This window comes from Mustela erminea, chromosome 2 (assembly GCF_009829155.1).
Source record: "Mustela erminea isolate mMusErm1 chromosome 2, mMusErm1.Pri, whole genome shotgun sequence".
NCBI classification, from domain to species: domain Eukaryota; kingdom Metazoa; phylum Chordata; class Mammalia; order Carnivora; family Mustelidae; genus Mustela; species Mustela erminea.
This window is the reverse complement of record NC_045615.1, coordinates 76577015-76595526: the sequence shown is the minus strand read 5'-3', so window position 1 is coordinate 76595526 and position 18512 is coordinate 76577015. Positions and strand designations below refer to the sequence as shown.

The 18512-nt window shown below is 38.5% G+C and overlaps 1 protein-coding gene across 1 annotated transcript in view; it reads left to right on the top strand.

Moving 5' to 3' along the window:
• Positions 1-18512, top strand: part of PRDM5 (PR/SET domain 5) — a 225296-nt gene that overhangs the window by 85898 nt on the left and 120886 nt on the right. The window lies entirely within an intron of this gene.

The following is an 18512-nucleotide window of genomic DNA, read 5'->3' as shown; positions in this document are numbered from 1 at the left end:
CACTGTGAGAGGAATGAACTAATTTATAACTGCGTTCCCTGTTTTAAATTTATTCCCAATGACCTGCTTCAAATAACAGTAACTAACTCATAAAGCAGAGAAATCCCATCCATTCAGCTTATGCAGGAAAGGGGCATGTCTAGTTGTAAATTGACACCAGATCACTCTCTTTATGAGAATTCTTGAGGGAATGAATTATATGGTCTGATATTGTCCTTAGCAGATCTCATTTTCAAGTACTTTTAATTCATTCAGTGAACATTTATTGATAGTTTCTTTATTTGATGGTTTATTTGGCTCATAGTTCAATATTCTGTGTTATTTTTGGGAAAGGCTTCATGGAGAAAATTTACGTGGGTATATCCTCATGAATGGATTTTGAGCTTTTTGAAGATAGTGTATTAGTCAGGGTTTTCCAAAGAAATAGAACCAGTAGGATATCTATATCTAGCTAGCTATTCTATCTATCTATCTATCTATCTATCTATCTATATCTATCTATCTGTCTATCTATCTATCTATAGAGAGATTTATTATAAGGAATTGGCTTATGTGGTTACGGAGGAGGCTGGCCAAATCCAAACTCTGCAGAGCTAATGTCCCACTTTGAATCTAGAATCCAGAGGCTGCTGTAGAACAAGGAAGAACCAATGTTCCACTTCACATGCTGTTGGGCTGGAAGAGCAGGTATTCCAGTGTGAAGGTCATCAAGCAGGAGAATTCTCTAATTTGTCAGGGGGTGAGAGGTAGGGGAGTGGTTTCAACTGATTGGCTGAGGCTCACCCCCACTGTGCAGGGCAATTTGCTTTACTCAAGTCCATCTACTTAAATGTTAATTTCATGCCAAAACACCATCACAGAAACACTCAGAATGAAGTTTGAACAACTATCTTCGAATCCCATTGTCCAGTCGAGTTAACATGTAAAATTAACCATCCTAAGTAGGAACCATATTTTATTGAATTCTGTATCCCTGTATTCTAGTATAGTGCTTCATATAACATTGGGCTCTGATAGAAACTATATTTGAACTTAGGTGATTCCTCAGTAGAAATTAAGCCAAGAAGAGAAAAAGTTAAGGCAGTACATTTTTAGAGGGGTCCTCTAATTAAAACTCTCTGATTAGATGATTGGTAGAAAAAGAAACATTGTATTTTGGGGGGAAATTGGCTGATCACATGTGAAAACACAGCTTCTGGATCCTAAGCTGCAAAAGAAGAAGCAAAACTATGGTTGGTAGAAGTAAGAGAGAAGGAAAAGAATAAGGTATTTCGTTAAGTATTTCCTTAAGTATTTACCATGAGTACCATTCTAGAAGCTTCATAAACATCATGTCATTTACTTAGATCAGAAAAACTCTAGGTTTAATATTTGCTGAGGGTTATGCTGATTCCACTCAAGTGTAAAACCAACAGTCACAAGAGGGAAAATATGCAGAATTAGGTTTTAAAGTAACCAGAAAAGATGGTCATCTAGAATATTCCATTTCCTGATGTTACTAGCTAACCACATTTTCTCAGTATAAATAAGTATTGGATGACTAATGTGATTACTATCTTTTTTGGTCTGGATTAATGAGAGATGCCTCTTACCAACAGGCTAGGTTGGGCTGGAAAACAGGATCTTTCGGCAGTTAGAGATATTCAAGCCATTTTTTAGATGACCCATGACATACGTTGATCCAACCACAGATTTCAATTGATTTTTTAAAATGTGTAAACATTTTTTTTCAATTATTTTATAGTATATATTTTGTGGTTTCCTGATGCAGTCATCTCACAGCATCTCTAGTTAACTCATAATTTTAATTTATAGACTCAGTTTTAGTATTTCCTTGTGAATGTTACAGCTATCAGAAAGCCTATAGACCCATGAAATTTACTTTAGGCAAACCCATTGTTTTGTGTTCTTTCTTTATTACTATTTTAGAGACTGTTATTCTATTTAAACTAGATTCTTTTCTCCTTATGCTTAAATAATAACTTTAACCTTTGTTCAGATGCCTTGTGTTTGAGACATTTCTTCCTATTGGCTGTTATTTCTGTAGCATCGGTAACTCTCTCCATTTGCCCAGACTTCCAAGGTGTTGCCCGCTCAGCTTTGAATTTTGTGTCAGGCTCTCTCAGATAAGGCTTGTTAGAGAGTTACCTTCCAGTGTACATTTTGCTTGTCATGATCCCTTCAGGTAGTGGAATACTATGTCAGTAGGTATTTATCTCCATCTTCCCTTACCCACATTCATGACTCCACGCCCTGTTTATTTATTTAATGATATGGGACCGCCCACATATCTCTCTTTTTGAGTAACCACAGTTGCTAAGACACACAATTTTCACGTTCACTGGAGTCTTCAGTCCAGTGTTCTTGTGCTGTGCTTCTTTCCTTGAAAGAGAAGAGGAATCTGCAAAGGGATGACTGTTGCAACTTTGATATTCCCAGAAATTATTTGATTTAGAGGAGGTGAAGCAGGGTGGGATTGGAATAGGATTCATAAACTAACTAGAGGCTCTGTGAAGTTTCACCCTCGAATTTAATTAGAATCTGTTCAGAGGCCACTGGGGGAGTCTTTTAGTGCACACGTGATGACAGTGCCTTTAATTCCTTTTAACGTTGTTTTGGCCTTTCCTTAGAGGGGGTTGAGTGCACTGTAACCATGTTACTTGCCACAGAGCTCAGTGTGGATCTTCGTTAGCTCCCTTGGTGGAATGCCTGTTTTACTTGAACGGTAGCTGGAGTAGCAGAGTGTTCAGAGTTCAAAATCACATCTGAGCTAGGGGCAGAGGACATAATAGTTGGGTCACAAGGCTGACGGTGATGTCAGCCTTCTATTCATTGGGTTAATCTCCTGTGGGTTACATTCCAGAAACATTGAGTTGGTAGGAGAAGATCATAATGTTTCCTGCATAACATTATGAATCATTTACATTCCAAATTGTATCTGAAATTTGGGGTATTCAGGAAATTTTTTATTTGAGCTGTATGTCCCAGGAGTGGAGTAAATGAGAAACATTTGTGGCTATGTGGCTTGCTTGGTGGAAAACGTCAATACTTGGTCCAATTTTTTTGGACAAGGGATTAAGAATTTGAGGTCTGTTTTGGCAGAGGATTGGAACTCCTTTTTGGAGACTTAGTTTACTTGTAGTTTTGCAATTTATTTGATTTTGGAAAATTTGCTTTGGAAATGATGATTTAAATGTATGAATTATTAAAGGCTTTTGTAAGCAACAAAATTCTTCCCACATGCACACATTTCAGAATCATTAGTTGAACTATATGTTCAGGCTTCTGAAAAGTATTTCCAACTGAACCAGAAAATTCTAAGTGTGAAAGACGTGGCTTAAAATGAACCAAAGGAATTCTTAGGCTACATAAAAAAAAATGGGTGACTCTTATTAAAAATTAATTTTGTTACACCAAAGGAAAAAAGTAATAGTTAAAAAAATATTTGACCTACTCAGGGTTTTATAGGCTTTTATAAAAATTTCTTATCTTTTCATAGAAAATTATTTATTTAGGTACAGAATTATGTTATTCAAAGTTGAGACTGTGAATTCTTGGGATATTTTATTTTATTTTTAAAGATTTTATTTATTTATTTGACAGGCAGAGATCACAGGTAGGCAGAGAGGCAAGCAAAGAGAGAAGGGGAAGCAGGCTTCCTGCTGAGCAGAGAGCCCGATGTGGGGCTCCATCCCAGGACTCTGGGATCACTCCCTGAGCTGAAGGCAGATGCTTTAACCCACTGAGCCACCCAGGGGCCCCAGTGGGATATTTTAGAGATGTATTTAGGACATATTTCCAGGCATCCCTTCCCTGGGACTTTTTTGCAGTATGTTATCAACATAAATGAAAAGGTGGCTTGGTGTCATAAGAAAAAGGAGCATATGGAAAAACATTTGAGTTTTGGTACACCTCACGAGGGATGTCAGGTTGTGTGGATTGCCTAAATAAGTTAAGAGAGCACCAGGTATTGAGCCAAACTTGTGATGTCAGCATAGCTTTTTCCCAATTCTGATGTCAGTTTAGTTTTCCCATTACCAGGAGAGCTATTTTATTACATACTATTTTCTCTCCTTCCTCTGCCTTGTTGCGAGGTCTTAGGCAGTCTATCCTGGAGTCTTCTGGTGACATGTGATATTTCAGAATGGTGGAGCTGGGAGATCAGATGTGGATTCCCTAAGAGAGAAGCAACTTGAATGTTTTTAAAGCACAGACAAGACTTTCTCCGTTGTCATCGAAACAAGATCCACAGGCTTATTGAATGGTGATGCAGCACTCAAATCACAGTGGTACCAACCTAGCAACCAACCAAGCAACCAAAAAAAAAATTGAAAGGATTTTTCATTTATAAAAATTTTACTTTTTTAAAATTCAGTTTCTTCTCTATTTCTGTTTTTTTCCTATCAGATTTATGTAAATGGTATTTTTATAATATTTTCTAGAATTGGTTATAGAATATTAAGGTGCAACTGTCTAATGATTTCTTCAGTTACACCACAGAAATATCAGTTAAATAACTTGCAGATCTTTTAATGGATTATCTTATAGTAATGTATGTATTTGTCTCTTATTAGGTAAAAGTTTAAACTGAGCTACAATTACAAGCAGTTGGTCCTATGAAGTTTTTTTTTTTTTTTTAAAGATTTTATTTATTTATTTACAGAGAGAGAGAGAGAGACAGTGAGATCACAAGTAGGCAGAGAGGCAGGCAGAGAGAGAGGGGGAAGCAGGCTCCTCACCGAGCAAAGAGCCGGATGTGGGGCTTGATCCTAAGACCCTGAGATCATGACCTGAGCTGAAGGCAGAGGCTTAACCCACTGAGCCACCCAGGTGCCCAGTCCTATGGGAGTTTTAAGTACTATTCCTAATGTGGCCACATATTCTCATGAGAAGTATTGGAATTAATGTATTACTTATCAACTTATTCTTTTAATTCAGTTTGTAGTTTATCGGCAGGCCAAATGAGTATTTATAGAAATATCCTTTTTAAGTTATGTGTAGTAATAATGTATCAGTTGATACTTGAAATGTATCAGTTAATCCTGAATAATGATGATGGCGATGGCAGCTAACTGAATACTTACTGTGTGCCAGTAAGTGGGTAGGTGTGTTATAACCTTAATACTTACCATGATCCTATGAGGGAGGTGCTATAACTGTTGCCTCCCTTTGCCAAATGAGGTTGTTGATATTCAGAGTCTAAGTAACTAGCTGAGGCCACTGAGTAGCTGGGTAGGAATTGAAGCCAGGTGGTCTGTCTTCCCTGCTGGCCCTCTAAAACCACTGTGCTCTAATACCTTAGAGGAGATAATTTACAAAGGAGTAAATGCAGATTTCAAAAACCTGCCATGTTTCTCAACTTACTATTTGGATATTTTTGAAACTACTGAACATTTGCAGAACAGTTTAATTTAAAGATATACGTATTTTAGAGTTATTTACATCAGGTATTCCTTGATCTTAATGTTAAGTTCTCAAACTATCCTGAGTTCATTCAAAACCATTGCACCTTCTTTTCCTTTATACAGAGGTCACGCCTAGGCAATATCTGTCCTTGCCTCTTTTTCCATTTGTTTCCTTTTTCCTCAGCTGCTAGCTAACGCATTAAAAATGTGTTAAAGTTAGCATTTAGATCTCTTGAAATTAATGATAGGAAAATTTTAGGATCAGAGCATGTCAGTTTGGGTGTAGGGAAAAGTTTTGAGTAGGCGGGACTTCCTGAGCTTCTCAATCCAGAAACCATGCAGGTGGTTTCTTCTGCTACCTCCACTCAAGACCAGTTCTGCTTCCTACTGTCCATGTCCCACCCAGCAGCAAAACAAACTGTGCTGTTGTCTTTTGACTATGAGGATTCTGTGAATCACTTTTATCAGAGCATGACTTTTGAGTTATTTTTTAGAATGATTTTTATCTAGCCTAAATCTTACCGGTATCTTTTTTGTGATTGTATTAGTTATCTATTGCTGCATAACGAAATCCCCTCCAATTTTGACAGCTTTAAAACAGCCAATGTTCATTATTTCATACATTTTCTGAGGATCAGGAATTTGGGAGCAACTTTCCTGGGTGGTTCTGGAGTTTTAGCTAAGGACTGTTTTAATCAAGTGTCATCTGGGGCTGTTTGAAGCCTCTCAAGACTTGATTGGGGTGGGGATTCTACTTCCAAGATTACTCACATGGCTCTTTCCCATGTGAAGCTATCCTCATGACGTGGCAGTTGCTTCTCTGAGAGTGATGTGTGTTAGGTCCGTTATTAAATGAAACGAGACTGAGACAAAGTGAAAGTTATTTAAAGCTTTATTTTATGCCAAGTATTAGAAGTCAGACTGATTGGCCAGGGGAACGAGACTGAAACAAAGTTAAAGTTACGCAAAGCTTTATTCTGTGCTAAGCATTAGAAGTCAGACTGACCGGCCAGCGCCGTCTCCAAAGAGAGCGACCAATCCCCGCTTACAGGCTTAAGAATTGACTGACTGACCGGTCAGGGCCGCCTCTGAAGAGAGCGACCCCTTTCAGTCCCACAGACTAATTTTTATAGAGCAAAAGCTTGGCCAGACGTAGGTGGCCAATGAGATTGTAACATACACAGAAAGTTGCATGGCCATGTTAGGTCATGCTCAGGTGGCCAATTGAATTACACTTTACCCTATAGTAGTTGTTTGAACTAACCTATTACTCTGGTTAGAATTGGTGCTCAAGTTTGGCCCCCAAAAGGTGGAGTTTACATTCTTTGGTGGTTAAGGAGACAGTATGTGTACTTTCACTGATTGGATGTCTCCACCTGGCCTGACTCGTTCTTGTATTCTGGGCTCTGTTATCAGGAACTGGCCGACCTGGCCTTGTATTTTGGGCTCTGTTATTAGGAACTAGCCAACCATTTTTTACTGGTTTCCCAGACTTGCTTCTTAGTAAGTTTCTCTGGGGGCCAGGGCAGGGTCAGTTTAAGTTTTACTGCACAAACAACAAAATGGCTTTTAACCAAGATGGAGTCGCTCTGGCTCAATAGGTCCTTACAAAGTGTGTGTGTGAGAGAGAGGCCATCTTTTATAACCTAATTTTGGAAATGACATACTGTACCATTACTGCCGTGGGATGCTGTTAGTCACAGACACAGACCACAGTATAGTGGAGGGGTGTCAGTCCCAGGAGGTAGGGCATCATTGGGTGCCATCTTTAAGGCTGGCTCTGGCAATGGTCAGTGAGGGTAATTTGTTTTGTAGGAGGATGAGGAAGGCTAAAGTCAGTGGACAAAACAAGCACTTGATCTAGAATCAGAAGGAATGCCGAACTGAGCCTAGTTTGGATACTATTAAGAAAGGCAGTTTAAACAGTAGATTCCTGGCTCTGAGCCTTGTTGGCTCAGTTAGTTCACTTGATGCATTTGTTCAGCTGATAGCTCTCAAGCATCTGCTTCATGCCAGGGCCCGTGCTGAACACTGAAATACTGTAGTTCATGAGGTGTCCTGTCACTGTCTCCATGGGGGTAAGAATAATCTTGAACTCCTCCTTTTTGTGGGGGGAAAAAAAAATTTAGAGATTTATTTATTTATATATTTATTTGACAGGGAATGAGAGAGGAAAGAGAGAGATAGCAAGAGAGGGAACACTGTCAGAGGAAGTGGGGGAGGGAGAAGTAGGCTTCCCATTGAGCAAGAAGCCTGATGTGGGGCTTGATCCCGGGACCATGGTATCATGACCTGATGAGAAGGCAGACACTCAATGACTGAGCCACCCAGGTGCTCCCCTTCTTGTGAATTAATGATCACTATACCTACCTCACTGGATTTCGTGGCGATTAAATTAAACGAGATAACATAAGTAAAACACCTGGACCTTGTGTGTGCCAATATAATTTAGCAAGTATTTTTATCACAGCTCTGTCACATTTATGGTTTTTGTCTCTATAGTTTTGTTTCTATATAGAACTGAGCAAAATCTGTTTTATTTAGTCTAAAATCTTCTAAGGGTAGCTAGTGTAAACACCAAGCATGTCGGAGACGTGCTAGCAAATAACCACTCAGGCAACAGCCTGCTGTGCACCATGACTAAATGCTGTTGGACCTGCCCCAGACCATGGCAGCAGCAGCCTGGTGCCCTGCCCCTCAGCTCCTCAGGTGTTGGATGCCCAGGAAACCGTATGTCCTCTTAGGCCCCTTGAATACTGTTTACTGTGCCCTTGTACAGGCTGTGGTTCTGTGACCTGTCTTCTCTTTGGAAAGATTGCTAGAGGAGTGCCCTGTGGGGATGGTGGCTTGTGCTGTGCAGAGACCTTTATTAGCAAGAGTGTTTTGGCAACCTCAAAGATCCTTATGATGATGCTAAGCCACTTTTCAGCGTTTGTAGAGAAGCGGGTTTTGTGCAGGCCGATTGTTTCTTAGAGAACACATAGACTTGCTTTCTGCCTGCTCTCAGCTGTCTTTCAGAATGCAGAGTGCTGTGGGACGCCTGAGTGGCTCAGTCCTTAAAGTGTCTGCCTTCAGCTCTGGTCATGATCCCGGGGTCCTGGACTGGAGACCTGCATTGAGCTCCCTTCTCTGTGAGGAGCCTGCTTCTCCTTCTCCCTCTCCACCTGCAGCTCTGCTTACTTGTGCTTTCTCCCTGTCAAATAAATAAATAAAGTCTTAAAAAAAAAATAGAATGCGGAATGCTGGTTGTGAGTAGGTAGGGTGTCTAGAAATCATTTCAGAGACTCCCATGCTTTCATAATTCCTAAGCCAGCAAAGTCCACCTCTGTGACATCAACCGAAGAGAAGCTGTAGTGCTGGAGAATGTTCGTTTCCTGATTGATGTGGGACCTTTGTTAACAGGATTGGTCATTGTGAAAGTACAAAGTAGAATTTAAAATGGGAATTCTGTGAAATTATTCTTCTGAGAGGAAAAGTGCTGACTCTTCTATTTTATATTTAATTTAAATTTATTATTACTATTTTAAAGTTAAATTCTATTTAATATTTACTTTAAAATTTTTAAAATTTGAAACAAAATTATTTCAAATGTTCCCAATATCTCCAGAATAGAAATCCCAACTAAGTGATATAGTGGTGGCCTGACTTAGAGAAATGATTAACTTCTGTATGTGTTTCTGTCACTGGGCTGAGTTTCTCAAGAACAGTCCATTTCGGCTCTTGTTTTCCCCCCCGCCCACGTGAGCAGGGGTGTATGCAGTTGGGGCTCAGCGAGTGCCGGGTGACCTGGCCTCCTCTGCTCTCTGTCGCTTCTCTCTTGATGTGGGACACCTGGCTGAAGTTGCCTTGTCAATTTGGAAGAAAGCTATGTCTGTTTCCTTTGAAATAACAGAAGGCAAATGCTTCCACTTGAACTCTGGTCTGTAATTTAGGGACCTGAGAGTATTTGGTCTGGCAAAGTGTTGCATTTTTACTCTGTGAGTGCAGGATATGTAACCATGTGTGTACACGGTTCAGCCTACTGTAAGTACTTTGTCTCTTAGCCAGATAACTGTGTGGCCAACAGCACCTTGTTGTTAAGTCCTAGATCTTTTTTATATTTATTACCACCGATAATCAGAGCCTTAGATTGAAGATAATTCCATTGACTAAGAACCCAGCAGTCCAGCCTGGACTAACTTGGAAGTCTGGATATAGAATAGTGAAATGGCAAAGGTTCATGGGAAAGATGGTATTTGCTGTGAACTGATAGTTTCTTTTGAATTACCTAATAAATAATAATGATGAAAGATCAGTATTTAAAAATTAATCAACATTGCATTAAATACACTGGGATTGTGCTATATCATTACAAGGTTTAAAAAGAGATATGGTAAAGACTAAAAAGAAGAAAGTTTAAAATTTTTTAGTTGCTAAAAATATAGTGAAAAGAAGAGGCATTTGTATTAGATTCAGTAAAGCAAATAACACGAATACCCCATTTATCAGAGGAGGAAATTAAAATAATACACACACATACACACACACACATCTAAGTCTTAAATCTAAAATTTAGACAACTAAAACCAAGCATACATACCACTCGTTTCCAGGCAAGATTTTTTTTGTGTATGAACATAAAGAAGAAAATGGCTTTTTTTTTTTTTACAAAAAAATGGAGATACATTTTATGATGAGTTTTACATTTTTTTAATGATTGGTATTAAAATAGTCAATAAACAAGCTACAAAGTGAGGTTAATTTAATGCATAAACATAAAACACTAGAATTAGTGACAGTTCTTTATGAAGGGAAGTTGAGTTTTCTAGGGAAATTTTTATTCAAAGAAAAGTGTACGTCATTCAGTACATGAATTCTCATAAAAGGTTCAGCCACTACTTAGCAATACAAAAATATATGAAGTTTCATGTTCCATCACTGGATTAATAAAATATTCAAAAGAAGGTGTAAAATTTGTCTTAGAATTTGTATGTCTTTCAATTCAATTCAACAAAGATTATAGTAAACAATAAAGTTATACTGTATTCAGCTAAGTATATTAAATTCTGAGAATTTGAGAAACCGGCTCACAGAACCTTAGGAAACATGTTTCTTAGAACCTAATCTAGTCATCCTTAATTGTGTCTTAGTCCTCTTGGGAAGTCTCACATGATTCCAAAAAGGCTGCTTGAGGAAAGGGAAAAAGGAAGATTCATTACTGAGTTGTAGGCCACTCTTTGTGGTGCTTTATTGCATCGGGAAGGTGCAGAGTTGAATGAAAGAGGAGTTCTGAGTTTTGAGTTGTGGCCTTCCCTTTTCTGGAGTTTAACAAGAGTCTAGGAAGCAATTAAATATATCATCATCATGGCTGACTTATGTCAAAACTATACACACTTTTTATTATACTTAATTAAATGCATAATCAAAGGACTAATGTTTCATTATTTCTTAAGTTGGTATTTAATGAACGTTTTATTGAATTCTTCTCAATGAACAGAGATTAAAGCACCATTTCCTGGTTTCTTTTCCTGTGGTTAAGTAAGTCCTTTGACATATGGCTACGCACAGTTAATGGTGGTTTACATATCCGTCTGTTCTATTAGTTTGTTTTCTTTCCTTCTTTCTTTTTTCCTCCCTCTGTCCCTCCCTCATTTCCCCCCTTCCTTCCTTCCTTCATCCCTCCCCCCCTTCCCTCCTCTCCCACTTCCTTCCTTCCTTCATTCTTTCTTTCTTTCCATTCTATTAGTTTTTCAGGATGGAAAAAGGAACATGGTCACTCTTGCTGAGAATTAACCTGACTCCTCTTCTAGCAATAGCGTGTAAACCAACGAGGCTTCTGAGAGCTTTCCCTATGTGACTCAACCCCATGTGCACATTTCTAGACTTTGGAATGCAGTGTGCTTGTAAATAGCTTTTCTGTTCTTTCCTCATTTTTTTTTTCTTTATTAGATTTAAAATCATATTCTTGGGCATTTTATGCTTGTATTAAACTTCTGTAAATATATTTTGCTTTGTTTCAATTCATGGTATGACCAATGCCATATTGTATACGAAAGTGATATATAATAGTCCCTGAAGATACTTCACATCTTGCCATTCAGTAACACATATGATTTTTAACTTTTCCGACAACATCTAAAGGCCAGAGGAAACCCTATCATAATTTCAACCCCTAGAAAGTCAATCAATAACTAAAACCAAAACAAAATAAATAAAAACTGATTATCTGTACTTATGAAATGAGATTTCAAATTGCTGTTTTGGTCCATTATAAAAATTTGTCATATTTTTGCATCAGCATTATCTCACTTAATTTCTTGACCGCCTCTCTCCCTGCAAAGGATTAGTATCCCCATTTTGCAGATGAAAAGGCTGAGCTCAAGTTTATCAAGCCTGGAAGTAGGGGAGCAGAGCTTTTCATCTGTTGTGAAGTACTCTCATCTCCTAGCCACTCATTTTCATTCTGTTTTTGCAGCTTATACTCCTTTTTACCCAGCTATTAAATGTCCCAGCTCTTTCCACTTGTTCCACACATGCATTTTCCCTTTTCCCTTTGCTACAGTCCTCTGTTTGTATCCTTCAAATCTGAGCTAAGTCATCATATTGCCAGGAAACCATCCTTGAACTCTGGTTGAGATCAGCTCTCTCCATTATTTACTCTAGAAGCACCATGTTCTCACTGTCTTTGGATTCATCAGGTTATTTTCCATTTCTTTGATTTCTTTTGTGGTTGATTAATGGCATACAAGATGGTGGTTGATTAATGGCATACACTTAGTCTATAAGCTCTGAAGGTGAGTGCTGTGTGGGGTTTATTTCCCTGTGGTATACTTTGTCCCAGCATAGCTCTTGGCACATACAGGCTCAATTCTTTTTTTTTTTTTTTTCTCAAATGAGTTACTTATCTCTATTAGAAGTACTTCTGTCTTCATTAAAATGAAAAGAAGTAGAATTAAAAGCTATTGATATTGAAAGATTATTGCTCTTAAATTATCTGTAGGTTATTTAATGTTACATTTTTGTCTAGGTTGATGTTGATACGTTTTCTTTGACTAGAAGTTATATCAAATGTACTTTAGTTTTTTATCATATAGATTGTATTGTAGCAATGTAATAGACATCTTAAATTTCAAGTTTGATTGTATTCATCAGGGTTCCCCAGAATAACAGAATCAGTGGATATGTGTGTAAAGGGACATATTGTAAGAATTGGCTCACATGATTATGGAGACTGACAAGTCCCAAGATCTTCATGGTGAGCCAGCCAGCTAGATACCAAGGGGAGCTGATGTAATAGCCTGAGTCTGAAGGCCAAAGAACCAGGAGAACAGAGGCTGTGGTTTAAATCGGAAGACCCTCAGGCTTGAGACACAACCCATGTTTCAGCTCAGGTCCAAAGGCAGGAGAGAGCTAATATCCCAGTTGGAGGAAGTCAGGCAGGAGGAATTGTCTTTTACTCAGGGGAAGGTCAGTCTTTCATTCCGTTGGACTTCAACTGATTGGATGAGGCCCACCCATGTTGGGGAGGGCAAGCTTCTGTTTTCAGTCAGTGAATTCTCATGTTAATCTCATCTGAAAATACTCTCACAGATATACCCAGAATAATGTTTGGCCAAATATCTGGACACCCTGTGTTCTAGTCAAGTTGATATATAAAATATACAGTCATATTGATTGGATGAACAAAATTTCTTCTAGGTTTCTACTTTTCCACTTTTTTTTTTTTCCTGTCTCACTAGTGTGAGGTGGTTGCCTTATAATTTTCTTCAAATGTTGCAATTCACAGGGCACGTTCCATCTGTGCTTGACTTCTTGGTCACTCCACACATCAAAGCCACCTTTTCAGTGGACTTGTCTGCAACTTTTCTGCAGTACCTAGGGTTATAGCTAGGTTTGTTGCTTGCCATAACCTAAACCACCCTTCGCAATGCTGTGACTTTGCCAACATCGTTTTCCCTATGTTTTTTTTTTTAAAGATTTTATTTATTTATTTGACAGAGAGAGATCACAAGTAGACAGAGAGGCAGGCAGAGAGAGAGGGAGAAGCAGGCTTCCCACTGAGCAGAGAGCCCGACGTGGGGCTTGATCCCAGGACCAAAGGCAGAGCCAAAGGCAGAGGCTTAACCCACTGAGCCACCCAGGCGCCCCATCGTTTTCCCTATTTTAATAGACCCATTCCCCCTCGATCTTATCTTGTCCAAAATTTACCCAGTTTACAGGATTCAGAGTGAATTTTAAATGCTGTTGTGGCACTGCCCCTAAAAATTGCAGAGCTGCTGCTCTCTGTACAACTGTCTTGGGCCCTTTTTGCTTTGTGGTAATTTAACCAGTTTCTATTCCTTTTCCACCAGGAGCATGTAAAGTTCTACAGAGTAGGAACTGGCTTGGGCATTCTTGTGAGTGTGGGTATCTGCAGTCCTATGTGCATTATGTGCAGCAATAGATGTATTGAATGGACATTCAGCTTCTCTCCTAGGGTTTTTTTTTTTTTTTTTTTTTTTTTTTATTTCCAGCATAACAGTATTCATTATTTTTGCACCACACCCCGTGCTCCATGCAATCCGTGCCCTCTATAATACCCACCACCTGGTACCCCAACCTCCCACCCCCCGTCCCTTCAAAACCCTCAGATTGTTTTTCAGAGTCCATAGTCTCTCATGGTTCACCTCCCCTTCCAATTTCCCCCAACTCCCTTCTCCACTCTAAGTCCCCATGTCCTCCATGCTATTTGTTATGCTCTCCTAGGTTTTTGAGTTGACTTTTAGTATGTTGAGTGGAGTGTGCTTGGCCTGATTCTGGTTCTCTTTCCAGGAAGCACATCTGCTTGTCTAATCTGTTCTCTTATTTCCAGTTAGTTAAAACACTCTCAATTGTTGGCTAAATTTTGAATTCTTAAGAATTCATTGGGAAGGGGAAGTTGATCCCCCAACGCTTTTCGTAGCAACTTCCACTTTCCTGAATGACAACCTTGCCTTTATGGTCTTATAAATTCAAAAGGAAAGGACAGTTATTTTTCTCTTACTTAGTTCAGTTCAGTGGATCCTTTGTGGATCACCTCAATGAGCAAGGTGTTGAGTCAGGTACTGATATTTCTACGTAGGTGAATATGATGTAGGGCCTGCCCACAGGGAACTAGCGATCTTTGGGGAAGGAGAGACCTGTGTTTAGCTAATTCTGATCCCATTTAGAATAATAAATATTTTGGGAATGATAATTTATATATAATTTGAGGTTATAATCTGTTCCCCCATGGAGCCTTTAGCTCAGTTAGGGGATAAAGCAAAATAAATACAGATCAGGATGGTAAACACTTTGATAGGGACAGCATAGATGGTTAGGGAGGCATGTGTGGGGAACTTTTACCCAGACTTGGTTATATGATAATTTGGTTGAAATTCTCTTTTCTGATATGATATGAACCAATACTTGGTCAGGTAATAGAAAAAGTTTGTGCTAGTTAGGGATCATAAAATTGATATTTCAACAATTTTATTTTAAGTTTTATAAGTATACATTGATTCTTTAATTTTTTTTTTGATTTATGACCAAAGCCATCTTGATTCTGAGTATAGGTTTTCTCACTAGTGTTTGCTATCATACTTTTTTTCGTTAACTACTCCTTAAAGTATTCAGTTTTGCTATTTTTAAAGTAGTATGAGTAAATCCTCTTTCTTGTAAAGCAACCTGGGTGCAGTCCAGATTTATGATTTTCCCCCATCTTTTAGATTTGCTTTGCCTTCTGTATCTTGACAGTTTTTTGTTTTGTTTTGTTTCGTTTTTATAGCTGTATGTTGAGTCTTTTCAAAATGCATAACTGATTTTCTTAGAAACAATTGCATTTTTCTTACTCATATCTTTGGTTTATGTAACATTTAGTTAAGTTACTAATTAAATAGCTTGTACAAGTGACATAAACCTGTGCAAACAAACACAACAGACTCTTGGGATGCAAGCACACAAGTCAAGTGGTGAGGGCAGAGGTGTGTGGGCAAAGCAGAGAGCAGGCTGCTCGCTGAGAAGACTTGGGGCATCGTTCAGCAGATTTGATGCGAGTGTTGGGTAAATCTGGGGATGTGTTAAGTGGAGGTTGGTTAAAAGAGATTCTGATGTAAAATAGAGCAAATATACTATGCAAACACGATATGTTCTTTAATTGTTTGTGTATAAAATAGCCACTCAGTTCCCTGTAGCATAATCTTATTTTAAAGTGTCTTGGTCTATCAATATTGAAAACTTATATCTAAATAAAATAGCTGAGTTACAGGTTTTTTTCTGTGAAGAACCTCCGTTTCCCAGGATCAAATTATGTGTTTTCTATGTAGCAAAATTTTCTTTTTATTCTTCTGGTCTTTTCTGTTCACTTTTTTCTCCATGATGTCAGATTTGTTCTGTAAGATGCTTCAAAGATAACTATCTTTGCTTGAGCCCCTCAGAGAAAGATAGCATATATGTTAGTGATTAGTGATTGTTGTTTTTTATTTATGGACTTAGTTTTTTGCCTAATATAGTATCTCATTCCTGGGAATCATATTAAACAGTTTCTTTGCTTTGTGGCTGATTATGAGCTGTAATTAGAAAAGAGACCATTTGAGCGGCTCCTGGGTGGCCCAGTGGGTCAAGCATCTGACACCTGATCAGCTCTGGTCATGATCTCGTGGGTCATGGGATCGAGCCCTGTGTAGGACTCTGCGCTCAGCGGGGAGTCTGTTTCCGCTCTTCTCCCTCTGCCTTTCCATGTGCTTGTTCTCTTTGTCTCTCTGAAATAAATAAATACATCTTTTAAAAAAAGAAAGGGGACCATTTCATTTATATTTGTTTAAAACTTCATTTTTTATAGGACCTGATTAATGTACCATAAACATGAAATTAAATTACTTTACACAGTTCACTCTTTAAAATACACTTGTCATTTTCCTGCTGCATGTGATTTGCCTTGATTTCAAGACATGTTCTTCTTATTCACCAGGAAAATAATTTAAAAAGGTATTATTTTGTTGAAGTCATTGTATCAGTCAACTTTTGCCAAGAAGACTGCTCTAACACGTAACCTTGAAGTCCTTGTGGTTTATAGCAACAAAGATTTAGTTCTTGTCCACACAAGTGCAGGCTATTGGAGGCTGTGACTTTTTCCAGTGTTCGGTTCCACTTGGTTCTCGAGGAACAGCCCTTACCAGAGACATGCGTTTTCCTGGAGGAAGGGAAAGAGCAGTCACCCAAACGTGATGACTCTCTTAAAGCTTTCTCTTGGACATGGCTCACCTTGCTTCCAGTCACGTTTCATGGATCGATAGGAGTCACGTGGTCAAGCCTGATCCAGTACGCACCTCCCACAGACACCACTGCAAGACTCTGAGCTACCTGGCTACTTGGTACAGTCCTCCTCCCGGGATGCGAGTGAATAAATAAGAATGCAATGGTCTATTACAGTTAGACCTTATTTCAAAGGTTTTTGGTTTTATTGTTACATGAGTATTAATATATTTTGTGAAATTTACTGTGGAAATGAATTTTTACTGATATTTTTCAGCTTTGTACATTGAGCTCTGCCGAAATGATACTGCTACACAAGTGGAGACTGAATTAGAGTTTTTGTAAATAAGAATTAAGTGAGAGGAATAGGAATTCTTCCTATTTCATTACATTGTGTTTTCTCCACCTTCGTCACTTGTCTCCTGCTTCTATCAGTAACTGGGTTGGAGTCCAAACTTTTCTTTTCATCCACGCTGGTAGAGTTTCAGTTTGTAACCTCTAGAATTTTGAAGTTGATCTCCTATTGTGTTGATTAGTCATTAGTCATTTTGGCTGGAGAATCTGAATTCTCACTACTTACTACCTTTTTAATACAATGAATTGTGTCTTCGCCAGTTTCACAATCATGATTTTTTTCTTACATCATCCACATGTGCACAACAGTCTGCCAACAAGTAAACAGAAACCAAGTTAAGTCACAGACAGGCGCAGCTGGAACACCGAATCACGCTTGGCCTCTTCTAGAGTTTTATTTATTTGCACACAGTGGGGATGACATTTCCTTGCAAAACAAGAGTCATTTACTTTTGCTGTTTTGAAATAACAGAACTGAACCTCAAATGCATGGGTTCTCATGAAGTCTTTCCTAGTGGGGCATGGTACTTGAGAAGGGACAGTGGGCAAATTGTCAAAGAAAGCTGAGGTTTTTGAGATTTTGGGTATTGGAAAGAGATAGGAAATTTGAAAAGTAGGTACACCTCTATATCCAGGAGTAAATGATTTGTGATATTGATAGAATCAGAAAGAATTAGACTGGAAGACATTGTGAGTTTATTTGGTTCTAGCTACTGCCACAATACAGAAGCAGTCACTTTGAGAAAATCTTATTAATTGGTGGCTTTCATTATTCTGTGTAATTTCAGAGAAGCCCCCTGCCCCAGTCTTACAAGGTTGTGTACCCAGCTTTCCACTCTTAATTCCATACCAGCATTCCTCTTCACAGGGTGAAATCTGAGAGGAACAGCAATGATCACATCATTCTATGCATGTTTCTCTCTTTAGCTTTGTTAACTAGTGCTTCAAAAAGAAGTTATTTCACTTGTGATTGAATCTAGCTCTGGAAGGGATAAGATAATGAAGTCTACCTCCATTCTTTTACAGATGAAGTAAAAGAGTTCCAAAGATGGTAAGAGACTCGCCCAAGGTGAAAGGGCCCAAGTGGGAAAGCCAAAGTCAGAAGAACCATCTTGACTCCTAATTAAGGGTTCTTACTTTGTATATGGCATATACGTGGCTATTTTAAGAGTATATTAATATCAGATCTACATAACAGGATGTAAGTTTTTCCTGTGCATGAGATTGAGGCAACATAGTAAATAATAAGTGTCTGATCTTTTCCTAAAAAAGGAAATTATTTTGTGAGTCATTGAAAAGTAAGCAGCAAAAATTAAAAAAAAAAAATTATGTGAAGACAAATTCCCTTTAGCCCTTAAATGCATTGGGTTATTTTGGGCTCCGTTAGGAAATATTTTATCCAGTAAAATTGAAATTGTAGCTGTAATGATTAACTAATTCTATTTCACTCCTGACCTCATCATGCCAGTTCTCACTGTTCTAGTTCTAGACTGGCTCTAGAATTTACTAAGTGTGAACTTTGCA